This window comes from Suncus etruscus, chromosome X, assembly GCF_024139225.1.
Source record: "Suncus etruscus isolate mSunEtr1 chromosome X, mSunEtr1.pri.cur, whole genome shotgun sequence".
Taxonomy (NCBI): Eukaryota; Metazoa; Chordata; class Mammalia; order Eulipotyphla; family Soricidae; genus Suncus; species Suncus etruscus.
The window spans coordinates 14,205,763-14,226,867 of record NC_064868.1 but is presented as its reverse complement, the minus strand read 5'-3'; positions in this window follow the sequence as shown (position 1 = coordinate 14,226,867).

The following is a 21,105-nucleotide window of genomic DNA, read 5'->3' as shown; positions in this document are numbered from 1 at the left end:
TCAGAAGGGACCACACCCCGGTTCAATAACTGTCCCTTCCAAAAGAGCTAGTGCTCCTGGCTCCAGTGAAACAAAGGGGTTAAGCAGAGAGGAGTGTGGAACTGGAAAACTACTGCTTTGGGCTGGCAAGATGGTGAGCCAGGTTTTGGAATGCTTGGCAATGCTCGTCAATTGATCCTGACAGTGCTCAGGGGACTAATGCTGGATCAAACCTGGGCCCTGTGCATGCCAAGCATGTCCCAGTCCATTGATCTACCACCATGGCATGGCTCACAGGACACTACTGGCATTTCTCAGGCACCCTCTGAGCACTGCTGAGTGTGGTCTTTGCAGCAGTGAAATAAGCAGGTCAACCCTACTTTTTAAATTTTTCATTAGAGCACTGTGAGTTACAAAACTGTTCATATATGAGTGCTAGACATACAGTGTTAAAACACACATCATTATCAACCTTTCTCCACCAATGTCCCTCAGAGTTCATCCCATACCTCCCCCTCCCAGCCTGGCATGTTTACAGGCGCCTTTTTTTATTAAATAATTTTTATTTTGACCAAAGTGGATTACAAATCTTTCACAGTAATGTTTTAGGTACATAGTGACATTGAATCAGGGGCATTCTCACTACCAAAGTTGTCCTCCTTCCACTCCTGTTCTCAGCATGCATCCCATATTCCCCTCCTTTGACCCCCAGGTTGCTAGTATAGTAAGTGGTCCCCTCTGTGTCCAGCTTGTTGTAGATTGGGTTTCGATTCTGTTGTCATTGGCTTTGGATTTGGTGTTTAAGTCTGATCATTTTTTATTTCTACTCAATGTTCATACAACTGTTTGGTCTTGGTACCCTCCATTATTTCCCCCTCAATTTGTGAGGCAGAACAAGATGGTTCAAGTTACATGATTCTGTTTGAAGAAAAGAAAAAAAGGAGGGAGGCAAAAATCAAACAAGAAAGAAACAGGAGGAGTCCTTTTAGAGGCTTTAAATATCAATTTAAGAGAAGAAAGGGAAAAAAAACATAAAAACAATACAAAAAAATCAACCAAAAGAACCCAAAAAGTATCACAGCAATAAATACAACACCCAAACAATAACCACGGTCCTGAAATAAAAACAAAACAAAGCACCAAATAAAGAGAAAAAAACAAGCAACAACAATAACAAAAAAATAATTTGTGCTTCTTTATTTTTCTTGCATAGGCACAGTAAATATTGAGGAGATTAGAAAGGGAATTCCCTTGGCCTAAGAGATACAGGGTTTCTCCACCCTTGAAGCATACTGTCATGGGAATAGACAGGCACCTTTTTAAGTGTGGTTATTCAAGTTTGGACCTTATATCAGTGTTGTTGACTCCATGGCTTGGATATTTCATTCTTTTTATAAATTTTATTGAGACCAATGTAAATTACAAGTCTTTCACAACTTTATTTCAGTTACTTAGTACTGTGAATCAGGGGCATTCCCACCACCAGTGTTGACCTCCCTCCACCATAGTTCCCAGAATGCATCCCATACCTCTACCCTTGGCCTCCTGAACTGCTAGTGTAACAGATCTATTTTGTATTTAGCTTGTTATAGTTTGGGTCACTTAATTCTGTTGCCATTGACTTTGACTTGGGTATTTAGAACTGACCATTTTTTATTCTGGATATTTAGTTCTGTACTTCCTATTTATTTATTCATTTATCTATTGCTACTACCATCCAGATATGCACCTGTGGCAGCACCTCCAGGGCTCGCATCCTAGGCTTCAAGGCTCACCACAGCAGCCCTCCTACTCGTCGAGGCGTAGACCTACGGATAGCCCCCATCCCCCTCTCACATGTCACCGACTGCCCCCAAAGGCTGGATATGGGCCCGACACTCCAGCGCCATCCATTTTCAGGGCTAGTTGACTTGGCAGGTGAGTTGTTATACACTCCTTAGCGGATTCCGATTTCCATGGTCACCGTCCTGCTTCTGTTCTTCTTTAATACCATCAATGCACCTGAGTTCCCTTGACCCCTGCCCCCCTTTGTTATTTCACATTTGTTTTTCTCCTCCAATCTATTTCTTTCATTCTCCCCAATAAACTCAGAAGCCACAAGTGATCTATGCAACCCCATTTAAACCATTACATTTTTTCATGTAGTTAGTCTAAATACACATATAAGGGAGATTGTCCTGTACTATTTATTAAGTCACCAAGTCATTTCTCAGATATTTCTCAAAATATCTTTCCTTTCATTACATAAAAACTTGCCCTAAGAATAGTTTTTTAAAAGTCTGTTCTAAATTTAAGAAATCTTCATGCTTCAGATCACACAATCTGAAAATCCAGCTAAGAGAAAAATATCTTAGGGACCCAGAGAGATAGGACAGCCAGTAGGACATTTGACTTGCACAAGGCTGACCCAGGTTTGATCCCTTGCATCCCCAATTGTCCCCCGAGCACCACCAGGCGTGATTCCTGAGAACAGAGTAGGAGTAAACCCTGATCACCACCAAATGTGCCCCCAAGCAGTAACAAAATTAAAATTCTATAAAAATAAAAAGATTGTGTATTTCCCTCGGTCATGTGTAATTGTATTTCTCTGGGGAAGCCCAAAGGGCTGGAGTTTATGATTTGCATGCAGGAGGACTGGTTTTAATCCCAGCACACCTTCAGAAACAACTCCTGATTACCCAGCTCCTAGAAGCCCATGAACACTGCTACTACATACCCCCCACCCACCCAATTGAATAATGACTCTTCTGAGCATCCACTCTGATCTGATATTGGCAGTGCTCAGGGCACCATATGGAATTCCAGAGATCCACGTGCAAGACAAGTGCCCTAAAATGTACTATCTCTCTGGCCCCCTCAGAAACTTATTTTTTATTTTTATGTTTAGGAGTTGTGCTGGGATAGAATTCCAGATTCATTGAGGCCGGGCGGTGGCGCTGGAGGTAAGGTGCCTGCCTTGCCTGCGCTAGCCTAGGACGGACCGCGGTTCGATCCCCCGGCGTCCCATATGGTCCCCCAAGAAGCCAGGAGCAACTTCTGAGCGCATAGCCAGGAGTAACCCCTGAGCGTCACAGGGTGTGGCCCAAAAACCCAAAAAAAAAAAAAAAAAAAAAAAAAAGAATTCCAGATTCACACATGGCGATATGTAACGCTTTATCATTTTTCCCAGAAGAAATCTGGATAACAAAATGTGGTTCTTTTATTATTCATTATTGAAGAGAACAGGCACAATATAAATTGGTCTCATTTATAAAATAGTATAGAGCTATCAAAAATTAAGAAAAATCTGACTTCTCCAGAAGTTTCCACTATATTCTTTTTGTGTGTGTGGTTTTTGGGCCACAAGCCGGCGACACTCAGGGGTTACTTCCTGGCTATGCACTCAGAAATCGCTCCTGGTTTGGGGGACCATATGGGATGTGGGTATAGAACCATGTCCAGTCCATCATAGGTCAGTGCATGCAAGGCAAACTCCCTACTGCTTGCGCCACTGCTCCGGCCCCATCCACTATAGTCTTTCTGAATTCTTAGACCAGTGCAATTTAACTGTTCCCAAATTTTATCTCGTTGGAGCCTGAGCGATAGCACAGTGGTTAGGATATTTGCCTTGAGAGCAGCCCAACTGGGTTCTATCCCAGGTTCTATCCCGGGTTCTATCTGGAATCCCATAAGGTCCACACACAGCCTGCCAGGAGTGATTTCCAAGTGCAGAGCCAGGAAACACTCAGTGCCACAGGATGTGGCCCAAAAACAAAAACCTTAACAAGTGAGGCAGCTCAGGGTGGGACTATGGCGATAGTTCAAGGGGCTGTGTGCAAAAGACCTTTGACTTCCTGGCCCCAAAGGGTCACCTCAAAAGGGTCCCCTAGGATAACATCTGAACAGTGATTTAAGAGTAGTCCCCCAATCAGTATGTCCAGGGAAGGCCTCCAAATGCAACATAAAAGACAGCTACAGGTTGGATATCATAATCTTTTACTTAAAATGAAAGTCCCTTGGGGGATTTTCTCTCTTTCAAATTAAAAATACTGACCATATTTGACCTCAATAAATGAAGTGAGAGATAATATATTCTTCAGTGACCTTTTTCTTGTAGAAAAACAAGCTTGCAGGAAGGCTCTGTTTCCAAAAGCTAAAGTAATAAGTTCTAGTTTTGTCCCTCTCTGAGACCTCAATTCTTCCCATAATTTTATGTTTCCAACCTGCACTGAAAATGAGTAATGAAAAATATAGAACATTACTAAAACAAGAATAATATACAATAAAAGCCTATCTTGGGAAGGAAATTGAAGTCTAAATTTATTTCTAAAACAAGCTGGGGGGGATTGAGCTTCACCTGGGATCCTGCAGCCACCTATACAGAGAATTTGAATGGGAACCAAATTGCCATCATCTGCATTTAGACAGTTGCTGTTCCTTGTTTTCTCAGGGCTACATTATTCATGTTTAAGTGAGGATTTTGTTTCCTGCTCTAAATGTGTAGGGCAGGACTCATATCCATTCGTGGGCACTCCACTTACAGGTGGCCTTCAAATCAAGGGGACTTTTATACAGACCCATCCAGCTATTTGTTTTCCTGCTTCACCGCTTGAAGCCCCGTGTCTCAGTAGATAATGAGATTTCTCCAGATGTGGGCATGTCCTCCGTGTAGCAGGCTTCAGATAATTGGAGACAGGCTGTTATCTGGATTCTAATTTAAATGCATCCTCAGACTTAAAAGTCCAGTAGCAGAACCAGTTTCCTGGATGAGCCCGGGGAAGCAAAGGGAAAGCATCACAGGGGTCTGGTGGAAAATGGACAGAAGAACAGCAGTCACAGATTTCCCCACCAGACCACAGCTCTGCAGGGGGCAACAATTGTTTCTCAGGTCTATTGTACAATCTTCTGGCTTTTCAAAAGAAATTAGAAATGTGGGTTTTTTCATGAAATCACCCCCTTAATTCATTAAGTGGTTGTTGGTTTTTTTTGGGGGGGGAAGGTGCTGGGTTGGAAGTCAGGCTCTCAATATGTGAGCCCTACGCTTTACCACTAAAATATCCCCAGTTCCTCTCCTATGTGTTGAAAATTAGCAATTGCAGGGGACAGAGAATAGACAGACAGGGCACTTGCCTGCATATGGCTCACTGGAGTTCAATCCCAAGCACTTCATATGGTTCCCTGAGCCCTGCTAGAAGTGCTATCAGAGCACAAGCTGGAGTGAGTCCTGAACACTGCCAGGTATGGACCCCCAAACAAGCAAACAGAAAGTTCAAAATCATTGATAGGCTGATAGTAGGGGGTGAACAATCATTTTACATGCTATTGACTCAGTTCAATTCCTAGTACCACATGGTTCATTCCCCTAACAATGCTAGGAGTGATCCCCAGCACAGAGCCAGGAGTAGCCCCCAGTACCTCTGGATATGGCCCTGAATACCAATCCTCCCTGTTAAGAAAGTGAACTGTTTCTGTCAGACATCTGCACAGCAGTATTCTTCTGCAGAGCAAAGATCAGAGAATTGCAAGATGTGGGGTGAGATCTTGAAAAGTACTTCATTTGTCATGACTTTTATCTAGTCACTCATGCCAAATGTCTTCTCGAAAGCAAGAGAACCTTCTAGGCACTCAATATAGTCACCTCAACAGTAGGTTTCTGGGACCAGAGGGAGAAAAACTCCTGCCACCTAATGGTAATAAGAACTTTGTTCATGTCTTCATTTTGACAAATAGAGCATGGTCCTGTGAGGCATTAATATGAGGGAAGCTTGAGCTCTCACCCCTTTCTGTCTTCAAATGACTGAGTTTGCCACTGAAGTTACTTCACAGCCTGTTTCCTTAAAATAAACTGTATAACAGCCCCTCTATTCTCTCTTCCTCTACTGTATGGAACTTTTTCTTTCTCCTTCTATTGCTTTCTCTCTTCCTCCATTTCTCTCTCTCCCTCTTTCTCTCTTCCTTTTTGATTCTGTGGTTTGCACTATTGTTGATGCAGGGCTACCATGCATATCACTTTATCACCTTTCAGCACCCAGTTCTTGTCCAAAATGATCCATTTAACTATCACTGTTAGAGTGGGCCATTTCTACCCTAACTGCACTCACTGCTCTTTGTGGCAAGCATCTAATCCTCCTGGCCTTGATCTCTATTTTGTTTGGATATTAATACCATACTATCTTTTATTTTAATTGTATCCTATAAATGAATAAGATTGTTCTGTCTCTCCCGTTGACTCATTTCTCTCAGCATAAAAATCTTCATATCCATCCATGTAAATTTCATGACTTCATTTTTCCTGACAGCTGCATAGTATTCCATTGTATAGATGCACCACAGTTTCTATAGCCATTCATTTGTTCTAGGGCACTTAGGTTGTTCCCAATTCTGGTTACTACAAATAGTGCTGCGATGAACATAGGAATGCAGAGGGATTTTCTGCATGGTGTTTTTGGTCTTTTAAGGTATATTCCTAGGAGTGGTATTATTGGGTCAAATAGTAGCTGACCTTCTAGTTAAATTCCCACCTGTAGTAAATGAGAGTCCTTTTCTCTCCGCAACTGTGCAACACTAGTTGTTCTTGTTCTCTGTGATGTCATATCAGACATTTTGAACAAGCCATTTGTTCAGGAACGTTGACCATACTGAGTAGAAAGAGCCATGTACCACTGGGTTGGGTGGAGGGAGAGGCCAGAAGTGAAAATTGCTAAAAGAAAAAAATCTTCCTACAATTAAGTAAAATAGCATAGGTGGATACAAGAGGCTATGAGGGGAAGTTTGAAGTGAAAAGCCAGAGAGAATCAAAACAACTGTCATAGAGCTGTGGGCTCTGGAGCCAGAATAATAGTGCACTGCATGGAGCACTTGCCTTGTATGCAGCTGACTGAGTTTGATCCCATAGGGTCCCCCTGAGCAAAACCAGGTGTAACCCCCTGAGCATCGCTGGTAGCCTCAAAACAAAACCAAAAAATGAAAATTCTGTTTGTATCCCATGTACATATTAATGAGCACAGCAAGCACATTTATGAGCACTGAAGCTTCTGTTCTACTAGCTTCTCATTCTTCTTCTTTTTTTTTTTTTGCCAAGTTGATGAAGCATCTTGTGTTTCATCAGCTTGGTGTTTACGGGTGTTTACGAGCAGATGAGACAAAGGACCAGGCAGAAATGTCAGGCAGTTCAGTGGCAGAGCACACTCCCTGGGTTCCAATCCCCAATGCTATTATACAGAGAAAAATATACAAATCCAAGCCACAACAACACACCATACCCCGACCATTTTGTCTATAAATTCTTCTCTGCTGGGGCCAGGAAGATGGCTCTAAGGACTGAGTGCATGTTTTTCACAAGGGAGCTTCAGCTTTGGTCCCCCAAGCACTTTTGGGACTGATCCCTAAGCTTTGTGATATGGAATGTGATATGGATATGGAAAAAAACTGTCAAACTAAAAATGTTATACAATTATCCATAACAAGCAAATAAGATTCATGCCAGATTATTGGTTTGACTTAACAAGTCACATTTAATTCATGTACTCTGTCACATCCATTGGCTAATATACCAAAATTAGGATTATTTTAGGGGCAGAGTGAAAGGAGAGGACTAAATCCTCATACTTTTTCTGATGCAAACGGCGCTAGAGTACTCAGTCACAAAACTGGAAAAGCTCATGCAAAGGTTTCAAAGGACTTTGCATTTTGGAGGTCTGAGTTCTATCCCTGACATGATATGGTGCCTGAGCAGTGCTCTGTGGCCCATAAAATGGAAACTAGAAACTTCTCTGAAGGTTTTTTGGCCTGAATGATATCAAAATGGACAGTTACTTATGGAGTAAGCTGTCATGTGCCAGTTTAGCAACATCCTTGATATCCTCTCACTATTTTGATACCAGCAATGCCCCCAAGTGTAACAAACAGAAATGTTTTCTGTCCTGGTGCATGTCCCCTGGCTGAGAGAGGTGTGAGAAATTACCTGTGTCCTGTGTTTGACCATCACTGGTAAAAAGAAAATGTTTATTTATATAGGACTCAGTGGTCCTCAAACTATGGCCCTTGGGCCACATATTGTATTTGTATCTGTTTTGTTTCTTCATTGCAAAATAAGATATATGCAGTGTGCATAAGAATTTGTTCATAAGTTTTGTTTTTACTATAGTCAGACCCTCCAATAGTCTGAGGGACAGTGAACTGGCACCCTGTTTAAGAAGTTTGAGGACCCTGATTATAGGCCCAGGGAAATGGCTCAGGATTCAGTGGAAACTGGCATTGTGTGGCACCCTAAACACCAGCAGGTGAGGCCCTGGAGAACCCTGGTGGTCCCAGCACCACTGGACCTAAGTAACACAAAAATATCTTGGGCCTGAGCACTGAACTAGCCAGTCTGGTTGGTAGAGTATCACATGTCAGGGCACTGACACCCCTTGAGCATTTCTTGGAGAGGACCAACAAAAGTCTATTTGGCTAAATCAAGGAATATACCCCCCAGATCTGCCACAGACCTGCACTCAAATGAGACTATTAAATTAGATACACAAAATTGCTTGGTTTATTGGTTTACATTGGCCAAATGTTAATTGGCTGAATTTTTCCATTTCTACCTGCAATGGGTCTACTTTTAATTGGTAATAGCAGAATAACAATGGCTATTGGTGTTAGGAATGGCGACTGCAACTCAATTAGACACAGAAGAGTTGTGCCAAACCATTGCTATGTCACCCAATAGCCACTCATCAAGGTGCCTGCATGCTTCGGTGAGTTCTGAGGATATTAACACTACAACCATCCAGACTATAGAAAGTGAGTGAGAAATATATTCATAAAATTGCTGTTGGTTCCTCACTAGATGAATGTGTACTTAGTGCCAAGAATAATGCTGTTGCCATTAACATGTATTCTCTGCTGATTAGATAAGAAGTCACCACACAATGCGGCTCGGCGACTTCTAAAGAGAAAATGGGAGGTGAAGGTAGTGCCAGGGTAGGGTGCCTAGAAATGGCGCTGGGAAGGGAAGGTGCTCAACCAGAAGGGAAATGATGGTGCTCCATGGTGACAGAGCCATAGTTCTTTTGGTTCACTCTATAGAGTCAACTGAAGTAGCCAAATGCTCAACTAGCTGAGACTTGTGCTTCTTGGAAATTCAAGAAATTTGCGAAAGAAATCCAAGACCTGGGGGCCAGAGCAATAGTATATTGAGGAGAGTGTTTTCCTTGCATGCAATCAACCTGGGTTCAATTCCCGACATCCCATCCCTGAACCCCAGAGCCCTCCAGGAGTGATTCCTAAGAACAGAGCCAGGACTAACCCCTGAACATCACTGTGTGTATCCCAACCATCCCCTCTTCGAGAAAAAAAAAAAAGAAATCTAAGACTTGATCTGGGAACCCTGATGTCATCCATTCAATTTCACTAAATGAGTTGAATGTGACTTTTTGGTCATTCATAGCTCTAATATGGGCTTCACTTGGCTGTTTAGCACCACTTCCAACAAAAGGCCACATCAGCAATCTCTAAACATCAAGGATGAATTGGAACTTATTAAACTTGTCCATGAGCAATACGCTACCAATTTATTGGCTTGGTAAGCAGTTTTGGATTGATAGGGCTTGATTGATTGGGAGAAGACTTTTGTAATTTGGTGAATGTATGGATTTCTATGTGACTTTGATTCCTTTCCAGTGCAGATAATAATACATAGACTTCCCCAGTAGAATCCTGTAGGATTTCTGAGAACACACAGCACTGAAGAATAATGCTGATATCCTTGCAACATAAGACTGAGTCAAACATAGGAACAGGACACAAAGAAGAGCGCTCAAATCCTTGCCCAGCCTTGGATATCAGCTTTTCCCTGAGCCCCAGTTTACTCACTTGTGCTCATGGAACAAGAACCTAGGGTTGCTGTCCAATTTCACTGGCAAACAACCTTGATCTGTGATAAATCATTCTGACTTGTACATAGTGCATTGCATTGCACACAAGTTGGGTATTGATGAAACCTATTTTACTGACTTGACCTAAAGCATCCAACATTCTGGCATTTAAGAGTCTAAATTTTATTCTAGAGCATTTGAACTGAAATTCCTCAGTGCTGTCTTGGTGCTGTCCTTCCCTTCGCTTTGATACTGTAACCTTGAAGGAGTGCCAGGGTGGTTAATAATTGACTGAGTGTGGCTTTTCCCCCCAAGACACTTGAGCTAAGACTTCCAAGCCTGAATAAGGTCACATTATTCTCCTGTTAAAAGACTGAGAAAATCATGTTATGCTTTTTTTGAACTGATACAGTTATAGACATTAAAGCAAATGAATGCATTTGTTAAGAGTTGTGCTCATAAGTCAGATCTTTTTTAATATATGATAAACCATTGGAAAGGACATGATGAGCTCTTTTTAAGACTTGAGAATTCGGTTTAGAATAACAACAGTGTTTGCAGAAGTTCTACATTTGGGTTTCTTTATTCAGTTTGGTTTGGTGAGTCATGAACCCAAGTTATCATACATGCCAGGTATGTGTTCTACGATGGAGTCATATTCCCAATCCCAAAACTATTCATTTTGTTTTGGTTTGGTTTGGTTTGGTTTTGGGACACACCCAGAAGCACTCAGGAGTTACTTCTGACTCTACACTCAGAAATCGCTCCTGGCAGGCTCAGAGGACCACATGGGATGCCAGGATTCGAACCACTGTCCTTCTGCATGCAAGGCAAATGCCCTACCTCCATGCTATCTCTCCAGCCCCCCAAAATTATTAATTTTATTGTTTACAAAATAAACAGCTTTTAATTAATTAAATTTTTGTTTGGGTGCCATAACCAACAGTGCTCAGGGATTAATTATGGCTGTGACCTCAGAAATCACACCTGGCAAGCTCAGAGAGATCATATGGAAAGCTGGGGATTAAACCCGGGTCAGCCGCATGTAAGGTAAATGCCCTACCTGCTGTACTAAAGCTCTGGCCCCAATATTTTTTTACATTTTATTTTTTAAGAAGCTATCATGAAACTGCAAAATTATTCATGATTGGATTTCAGCCATTCTATATTTCAACATCAATCTCTCCACTAGTGTCCATTTCCCTCCATCAGTGTCCCCCTCCATCCTCATTTGCCTTCCACAGTCTGCTTCTATAAGATGTGCCTTTTTTAGTATATAAAAATTTGCACTGTGGTTTACAGTACTGAAAGGATTACAGTACTGATAGGTTTCCAGTACTGATAGGATTTCAGACATACTCCTTGACGACCTTTCAGCACCACCTCCACTTGGTCGAATGCTTCCCTCTTCCGTATGCATTTTCCACCAAAAACCACTAAGAAAGCATTGACTTCAACATTTCTCCATTACCGTAGTTAAATTTATCTGGTGGTCCACTGTGTCTTTTTGATGGACACCCTAAATTTGAACACCAGAAAGGGCATGAACCTGTGAGGATAAGAGAAACCCTGACACCATTATAACCCTAATGACTTGAATGATGGAGAGAAAAAGTAATGTTAAAGGAACTAAATTAGGAATAAAATGAATAAATGAAGAGCATGTACACCCATAAATCATGTCTTATTCTCAGGTTCCCTACTACTTTCTCTAAGGAAAGTATAAGAGTCTTCTTGGGTGGAGGAAAGGATGATGCTATCTGAATCTAGAGGAGTGAGGTCAATGGTAGATGTGGAAAGATTTAGGGTACAGGTGTACGTTTGTACCCACTCATAAATATCCTCTTATACAACGATCAGAATGAGAGTTTTAAAAACATGTTTATAATTAGGACTAAGAGGCTACACCGACTCTGTTATGTCTCAGGAAGGCTGATATTCCAACTAGCGCTCCAAAGAATATACCAATTCCTCGAACTCAAAATGAAAGGATGTTTAAAACATGGCCTTTGTTTTTTTTTTTTGTTTTTTTTTTTACTAATTTCTGAACTCAGTTTACACTGGCACTTTGCTTTGCAAAGACAAGACCAGAAAGTGTCTTTGACTAGAGGACTTTTTTTTTGTTTTCAGTTCTCTGTGAAAATGGAAGGGGCTCTGAGTCACAAGTTCACAAAGTGATGAAGTGAAATTAAGAAGTAATAATTCAGTAGCATTGGGCCTCCCTCATGGGAAGCTTTGACTTAGCTCTGATAAAACAGGCCCTCAGACATTCTGGAGCAAGATTCCCAAACCTATTTGACCTACCACTATCCACTTTCAGAAAGGAAAAAAAAAACTGCCCTGCCCTGGATCATTTCAGTGACCCCAGGTATGTTGTCCTGGCCACTTTGGGAAACACAAGTCAGCATCTATATTATTACTCTCCAGCATTTTAAATACATGAAAGGGTCTTGTAAAATACTTTCAAAGAGCAGTTTTCTTGAAGTTATTCCTCTTCGCTCTCAGGCATTGCTAGGGGTCATTTTGTGCTGATTCCCATTTTATCATGCAGTGTTTATGAGTGTCTGCAGCAAAAGGTCTGTAGGGAGATGGGAAATTCAGAACAGACTTCAAGTCGCTGTCTGCATTGATCACATCAATTGCAAAATAATCACACTTTCATTAAACTGTCTCCTGTACCCGCTGTGAATACTAATCTAAGGAGTATTCGTTTGGGAACATTTCTAATTTTTCAGTTCTTCTCTGCATGGCACCTTTGTTTTGTAAGTTAAAAAAAAAGGAAAAGAAGGAGAAAGAAAAAGTATCAAAGTAAATTAAAGGAAGGTTGGAGAACTAACTCAAAGGGTTGGAAGACATACTTTTTGCCAAGTGCAAAACCTGCCTGGGGTTCAATCCCCAACGTCACGTGGATCACCCCGCCCCTGGAACCATTGTGAACAATCCCTGAGCAGAGAGCTAGGAGTAGCTCCTAAGCACTACTGGGTGAAGCTCCCCAAACAAACTTAACAAAAGCCCAATGAAGCAATATTTTATTTTTTAAAATAAACATTTATTTATTTATTTAAGTTTTGGGGCCACACCCAAAGGATCTCAGGGGTTACTCTTGGCTCTGAGCTCAGAAATCGCTCCTGGCAGGCTTGGGGGCTTGGGGGACCATTAGGGATGCTGGGGATTTGAACCCGGGTCCATCCTGTGTTGGCCGCTTTCAAGGCAAATGCCCTACCTGCTTTGCGATTACTCTAGCCCCAAATGAAGCAAGATTTTAAATTCCCATGACTTCATGGAGTTCTTCTTTGGGGCCAGAGAGATACTTAATGAACTGGATACATGATTTGTGTACACTCGCAGGGGTCCTCAAACTTTTTAAACAGGGGGCCAGTTCACTGTCCCTCAGGCCATTGGAAGGTCTGACTATAGTAAAAACAAAACTTATGAACGAATTCTTATGCACACTGCATATATCTTATTTTGCAATGAAGAAACAAAACAGATACAAATACAATATGTGACCCGCGGGCCATAGTTTGAGGACCACTGGCAGGAACCCAGGGTTCAATTCCTGCTACCACATGGTCCCCTGGGCACTGATGGAATTGACTCCTGAGCACAGAATCAGGAGTAACCCCTGAGTATCATCAGATTTGACACCCACCCACTCCCTAACAAAAAATGAAAATATTATGAGAATCTGCTAAGCATTGATAGATAAGGGATTGGCAAAGTATGTGTCATCTTTAAGTCAGATCTTACCCAGACCCTATTTCTGTAGTCTTTGAACTAAGAATGGTTTTTGCCTTTTTTTTTTTTTTTTCGGTTTTTCGGGCAACACCCGTTTGATGCTCAGGGGTTACTCCTGGCTAAGCGCTCAGAAACCGCCCCTGGCTTGGGGGGTCCATATGGGACGCCAGGGGATCGAATCGCCGTCCTTCCTTGGCTAGTGCTTGCAAGGTAGACACATTACCTCTAGTGCCACCTCGCCGGCCCTGGTTTTTGCTTTTTTAATGGTTGATATAAAACTCCAATGAGTTTGTCAGTTTGATAACCATATGTCTTGGTGTTGTTCCGAGTCTATTTTACTTGGCACTCTGAGACTTTTGGAACTGTGAAAAATTCTCCCTCCTGCTCTCCCTTCTTTCCTTCCTTCCTTCCTTCCTTCCTTCCTTCCTTCCTTCCTTCCTTCCTTCCTTCCTTCCTTCCTTCCTTCCTTCCTTCCTTCCTTCCTTCCTTCCTTCTTCCTTTTTTCTTTCTCTCCTTCCTTCCTTCCTTCTTCCTTTTTTCTTTCTCTCCTTCCTTCCTTCTTTCTCTTTCGCTTCTTCCTCCCTTCCTTCCTTCTTTCCTCCCTCCCTCCCTCCCTCCCTTCCTTCCTTCTTCCTTTTTTCTTTCTCTCCTTCCTTCCTTCTTTCTTTCTTTCTCTTTTGTTTTTTCCTTCCTTCCTTCTTTCCTTCCTCCCTCCCTCCTTCCCTCCCCCTCCCTCCCTTCCTTCCTTCCATCCTTCCTTTCTTTCTTTCTCTCTTTCTCTCTTTTTCTTCTTTCTTTCTCTTTCTTTCTTCTTTCTTTCCATCTTTTCTTTCTTCTTTCTTCTTTTATTCCTTCCTTCCATCCTTCCTTTTTTCTTTTTTGTTTTTTGGGGTCACACCTGGAAGCACTCAGGTATTACTCCTAGTTCTGTGCTCAGAAATCACTCCTGGCAGGCTCGGGGGACCAAATGGGATGCCAGGAATCAAACTGTCAGTCCTGGGTCAGCAGCATGCAAGGCAAATGCCCTACCACTGTGCTATCTCTCCAGCACTTAAGCTATTATCTTTTCCACAGTCCCTCTATCTCTTTCTCTTTTATCTCTGCTCTGGTTGGTATTATTTGAGGCCAATCACTGTAATTAACACCCCCCCACCGCCAGAGAGATAGCACAGCAGCATTTGTCTTGCAAGCAACCGATCCAGGACCTAAAGTGGTTGGTTCGAATTCCGGTGTCCCATATGGTCCCCCGTGCCTGCCAGGAGCTATTTCTGAGCAGACAGCCAGGAGTAACCCCTGAGCACCGCCGGGTGTGGCCCAAAAACCAAACTCCCCAAAAAAGTCCTGATTTGGGTTCAGATGGGTTTATTGGTGAGTTCTATTCAACCTTTAAAGATTTACTACCTTTACTCCTCAAACTCTTCCAAAATATTGAAGAAACAGGAATACTTCCAAACAGCTTCAATGAAGCCTGCATTACACTAATACCCAAAGCAGATAGATGTACTACTAAAAAAATTCAGACCAATTTACCCAATGAATAGCAACATCAAAATCAACAATTGTTGATCAGCCAAATCTGATAGCATATCCTAAAAAAATCATACATCATGACCAAATGGGATTTGTCCTAGGGACGCAAGGATGGTTCAGTATATGTTAATTAATTAGTGTAATACAGTATATTATGTGTGGTTTATGTTGTTTACATTTAAGCCACAGAGTCAATAGCACTATAAGCATGAGACCCAAACTACAAGAACCAAACCTGGAAAAATGAGGCTGTCAAGAATGCAGGCTGGGGGCTGGGGAGAATCTGGGTCACTGGTGGAGAGATATGGATTCTAGTGGTGGGGTTGATGTTGGGCAGTGTGTGTCTGAAATGTTACTATGAATAACTCTGCAGTTCACTTCTTTGCCTGAATAAAAATAAACAAATAAATACAACCTTCTAGCTCCACCAGTAAAAACCTTCTCAGACTTCCATCTCCACCCTTATTTGTTGCCTCTGTGGATTGATTATATATGCTGCACAGCTCTCTGAAGCTTACTTAGTAGGCCTGAGTATTTATCTTTATTCTTTTTTCCAGTAGTGACTGATAAGACCCAGGAATAATTGATTATTCAACTAATAGGACCAAGAATGTCCAATAAAAAGGACATTATGGAGCCAGAGAGGTAGAATGGTAATAATTTTCCCTGATTTCCTGGCATGAAGCATCCATTTTAATCCCCAGCACAGTAGATGGTCCTCCCATCCCCCAGAAGTGATCCCCCAGCTAGGAGCAGTACCTGAGCACTACCAGGTCGGACCAACCCCCTTCCCACAAAACAGCAAAGTGTGTGTATATATATATATATGGTGGAGGCATCAGAGTAGATTGTGTAAAGGCTTGGTTCATCAATGATTACAATGCACTTTGTTTATTTGTGTTGGATCAAACTTGGCAGCACTCAGCTGATAATCTCTGAAAATATGCTAAATTCCCAATTATATGTAAATTTCCCAAGAAATGCTTGTCATTTTGCCTTTCTAGAAAACTTTTGTTTCGTTTTGTTTTTGAGCTACACCCTGCGGTGCTCAGGGGGGTTGCTCCTTGTTCTGCACTCCGAAATCATTCCTGGCAAGGGGGACCATGTGGGATGCTAGGGATAGAACCCAGATCCACAGCATGCAAGGCAAACATCCTGCCCACTGTGCTATCACTCAGGCCCTGAGAAAACGTCTAAACTGTTTATTTTTCTTGGATGGGAGTTTTAGTTTAAAGTTCCAATAAGATTGTTTGCATTGACTTCTGGTTTCCATCTTATTGACTATGATCGTTAGAGATTTATTGATCTTTATAGATCTGCTGCAAGTCAGGTAATTATCATTCTCTGATCTGCTAATGGGATTCCTCTGCTGGTAGATCTCAGGGGACCAGGCAGTTCTGGGAATCAAACCCAGGACTTCTGCGGACAAAGCGTACACTCTAGCCTTTCGAGCCATCTGCCCCAGCTGGAAGCTCTATATTTAAGTTTGAGGAACTGAAACAGACTTTTCCAAAGCCATTGCTTCATTCTGCAAGCCCTCCTAGAGAGGGTGAGGGCTCTAAGTTCTTGAATTCTCACCATTTGTTGTTCTCTGTCTTTCTGCTGAAAACCACCCGAGTGGGTGTCAGTTACCTCGCTGTGCTTCTCAAGGGCACTTCCTTGATGGTTAACGAGGCTGATCTGTGTTTACTAACCATTTGGAAAATCTTCTCTACACAATTATTTTGCTCCTTGACCTTTTATTTTTTTTTGGTCCTTTCTGCTACTTTGTAATGATCTTCATCCCACAGGGTAGTATTGTGTTCACATAAGCAGAAAGCAGATAGCACAGAAAGTTCCTACCTGTCCTCTTATGTCCAAGATGCATATCCTTTCCACCCTCAATATCTCGGCATTATGTTCTAGAAAAGTGCATTTGTGGGACCAGAGTGATAGCACAGCAGGTAGGGCATTTGCCTAGCATGTAACCAACCTGGACCCATTCGGGTTTGGTCCTTGGCATCCGATGCACCCCTCCACCCCAGAACCTGCCAGGAGCGATTTCTGGGCACAGAGCTGAGTGCTGCCAAGTTTGATCCAACACAAATAAACAAAGTGCATTGTAATCATTGATGAACCAAGCCTTTACATAATCTACTCTGATGCCTCCACCATATATATACACACTTCCTCCACCATCAAAACAGCATTTCTCAACCTCTTCTCCACCAAGACCCAGTTCCTACCAATTTCTTTCCTGTGGCTCCCATATTAACCTGTTGCTGCCTAGTCTTGTGCCATGTCCCCTATTGATGTAGTTTTCACCTATAACCCTCTTGGAATGCCCTTATGGTCCTGTGGAGCTTGGTTGACAAATGCTGACTTCAAGTGTCTCCTAGTTTCCATGGTTCTAACAATCCTCTTAGCTGTCCCTCTTTAGACTTGCCCTTTCCAGCATCTGGCAGATACTGATCCTTAAACTAACTCTGAATTATTGCTTTCTCCAGAATGTCATAAATTTGGAATCTTACAATATGTCGTGTTTTTAGATTGGCTCCTTTTTTTTTAAACTGAGGAATACGCATTTGTGGTTCCCATGTTTCTTTTCATGGCTAGATACACATTTCTTATTAGTGCCAAATAAGGTTCCATTGTATAGATGGGCCACCGCTAAATTTTCTCTAAATGAAGGGAATTTTGACTTCATTCAGGCTTTGGGAATTTTGAATAAAGGGCAAAGAAATATGGACAACTTTGACAGCTGCTAGATCTAGGTGATGGGTAGAGGTATCTAGGCTTTCACTATACCTTCTTATCTGTATCTAAAAGTGTTTTATTTCAACAACAATATAAATAGAGGTTATTGAAACAAAAATCGAGAAAAATAATTATGAAAAATTATGAATTATGAAAAATTATGAAAGGAATGATAAAGAACTGAATAATCTTGCATCCATTTTGACTTATTTTAAAAGTATATTACTCATAAACTTTGGTATTTTATAAAGTTGCTTGCTATTTTCCTAAGAAAACCACACAAAAGGATGGATATGGATATATTAGGGTGTCTTTGAATTGATTTCAAGAGACAGTGTTCTAGAACTTCTTACTCTGATCTGGCAACTATTAGCTTCAACTATTGAGCACTCGAGACATGGTGTGCCGAAATTGAGATAAGCAAGTAGAAAATAAACATCAGATTTCATAAACATAGTATCACAAATGGCATGAACCACTGTCTTCTTAATATTTTTATATTGCTTCCATGTAAAAGTGAGCATATTTGGGAACATATTCAATGAAAGAATGTATATTATTAAAATGTTATTTACTCTTTTTATTCTTTATTAATATGGCTGACAGGATAGGTTCCATACATGGTTTATGTCATATTTCCTCTGTATAGCACTATTTTAGAGAGAAAAGCTTTGAGCTAGATGAGCTCATTCTAATTGCCCTGCAGCTTTTTGTGGCCATGGGTTATGGGCCATTGGTTCTACTCAGCTCTGAACTACTTCAAAGTGAATTCATTCATTTAGAAAATCTTTCCAGTTCTTCATAAAAAAAAAAACCCTGGTCATGATCTAGCGGAGACAAGACATGAAAGCCTTCAACCACGCAAATCAAACTTTTCCCATTTTAGTCTTAGCCACGAATCACGAAGGTACAAGTCAATAATAGATATACCTCAGTGCTTTTATTTTCTTTGTTAATATTTTCTAATACTAGCCAATGACTATTTTACAATAGACTTGACTCATAGTACATGCAAGATCTTATCTTTTCATCCTGAGTCTTTAGTCTTCAATGTATTATATTTTCCTTGTGGTTCCATAGCAGATTATTGGTGGACATAGGATTGATTCCTATAAATTGGCCCAGAGCATCCTGACCATGTGACATGCTTCAACAATGGAACTTTAGCAAGCACAAAACAACTAGAGGCCTAACACCCACTTGTTTATTGAGACTTAGCTTCTTGAAACCCTAAGACATGCTGTGAGGAAGCTCAAGCAGACTGGAGGAAAGGCTCACACAAAGAAAAAAGGCAGGATGGCCAGAGGGATAGCACAATAGGTAGGGCATTTGCCTTGCATGGAGTGGACACTGGGTCAATCCATGATATCCCATATGGTCTTCCCAAGCACTGCCAGGAGTGATTCCAAAGCCCTGAGTACCACCAGGTGTAGCTCCAAACCAAACCACCACCACCAACAAAAACCAACATAAAGCAAAAGGCCAAGGGCTCTATTCAGATAAGTGGTTATACATCTGGATTGATTAAACTCGCTGGGTGGGGGACATTTGACAATGTCTAGAACATTTTTGGATCATTGCAATTGGGGAGAAAATGTTATTCATCTCGAGTGGATAGAGATTCAGGTACTGCTTAACATTCAACCATAAACCCTATGTATATTACTGAACATGAGGGTCTGTGGTGCCAACTTTGAGAAACTAGCGCAGGAGTTCTTTACAGTTGCAGTTTTGTGGATCGGGCATACCCAGGTCATGGGACTTGGAAGTGTGTGACCTTAAATAATATCCCAAGAAATAAAACTCAAGCAAAATAATTGAGAAAATGTCACCAATAAAGGAATAAGCTTGCATCCATGCTAACTTATTTTAAAATAAAGTTATTTGCAAACTTTAAATTTTATAATCAGTTGCTAAGGATGAGTATGTTAGGGTGTCTTGGCAATGCTGTTCTTTTAACCCTGTACATTGATCAAGGACAGCTTTCTGGGCAGTTGGCTGCGCATGATAATTTTACATGATTCCTGTCCATCCCAGTGGTACATTTCCATTTTATGCCCTTAACATTTAAGTTGAGTAACTCATCAAACTGTTGTGCCAACAACTAATCCAGATATTGCTTCTCCCTGGGATTATTTAAGTTCAAGGTTTGTCATGATTAATTCAATCTTCCAAAGCCCCAGACATCAATAAACTTAGATGTGTCTTAAGCTGTTTTATTTATCAAACAGTCCATCAGCTTTGTTACCAAAGACACCAGCCCCACCATCGTAACAAAATTCCACTTTCCCTCTGAGAAGAACATTGTATTTTGTCTATGAGAGAAATATTTTTATAAATTTTTAAGTGAATAACCATGAGAATCACCAGTTACAAGGCTGCTTATGATGAGTTTTATTCATATAATGTCAAATACCCATCCCTTCACCAGTGCTGCCACCAATGTCCCGGTTTCCCTCCTGCCCTCCCCCTGCCCTCTCTCCTGTCTGCCTCTGCCTCTATAGCAGGCTCTCTCTCTCTCTCTCTCTCTCTCTCTCTCTCTCTCTCTCTCTCTCCCTCTCTCTCTCCCTTTTAGACACTGTGGTTTGCAATATTGTTATTGAAGGGGTATCATGCACTGCACTTTATTTCCTTTCCTACCCAGTTCTTGTCCAGAGTGGTCATTTCCAACTCTCATTGTCACGGTGGTCCCTTCTCTGCCCTAAATGCACCCACCCTTGCCCTTCAATGTGTGACAAGCTTCCTATCATCACTGGTTCTACTGGTCTCTATTGACTCTGTATATTAATACCATACTTTTTAATCCCACAAATGGAGTGCAGTAATTTATGCCTGTCCCTCTCCCTCTGACTCATCCCGTTCAACATAATACTCTCCAATCTATCCATGGATAAGCCTATTTCATGACTTATGAGAGAAATTTTAAGGATACAATAAGTACAACAATATTGTTGGTAGTACATTTTATTAGATGAGTTTTAAATAATTACATTAGAAGACTCACATGATAAAATTTTTAGGGGCTGGAGAGATAGCATGAAGATAAGGCACTTGCCTTTCAGGCAGATGGACGGTGGTTCGAATCCTGGCATCCCATATGGTCCCCTGTGCCTGCCAGGGGCGATTTCTGAGCATAGAGCTAGGAGTAACCCCTGAGCACTGCTGGGTGTGACCCCCCCCAAATTTTTTAGGCATGTCATTGAATCTGAGTATTGCAAGACTCCAGTAATACATATATATACACATATATAAAATACATAGATTACAAATTATTAACAGCAGA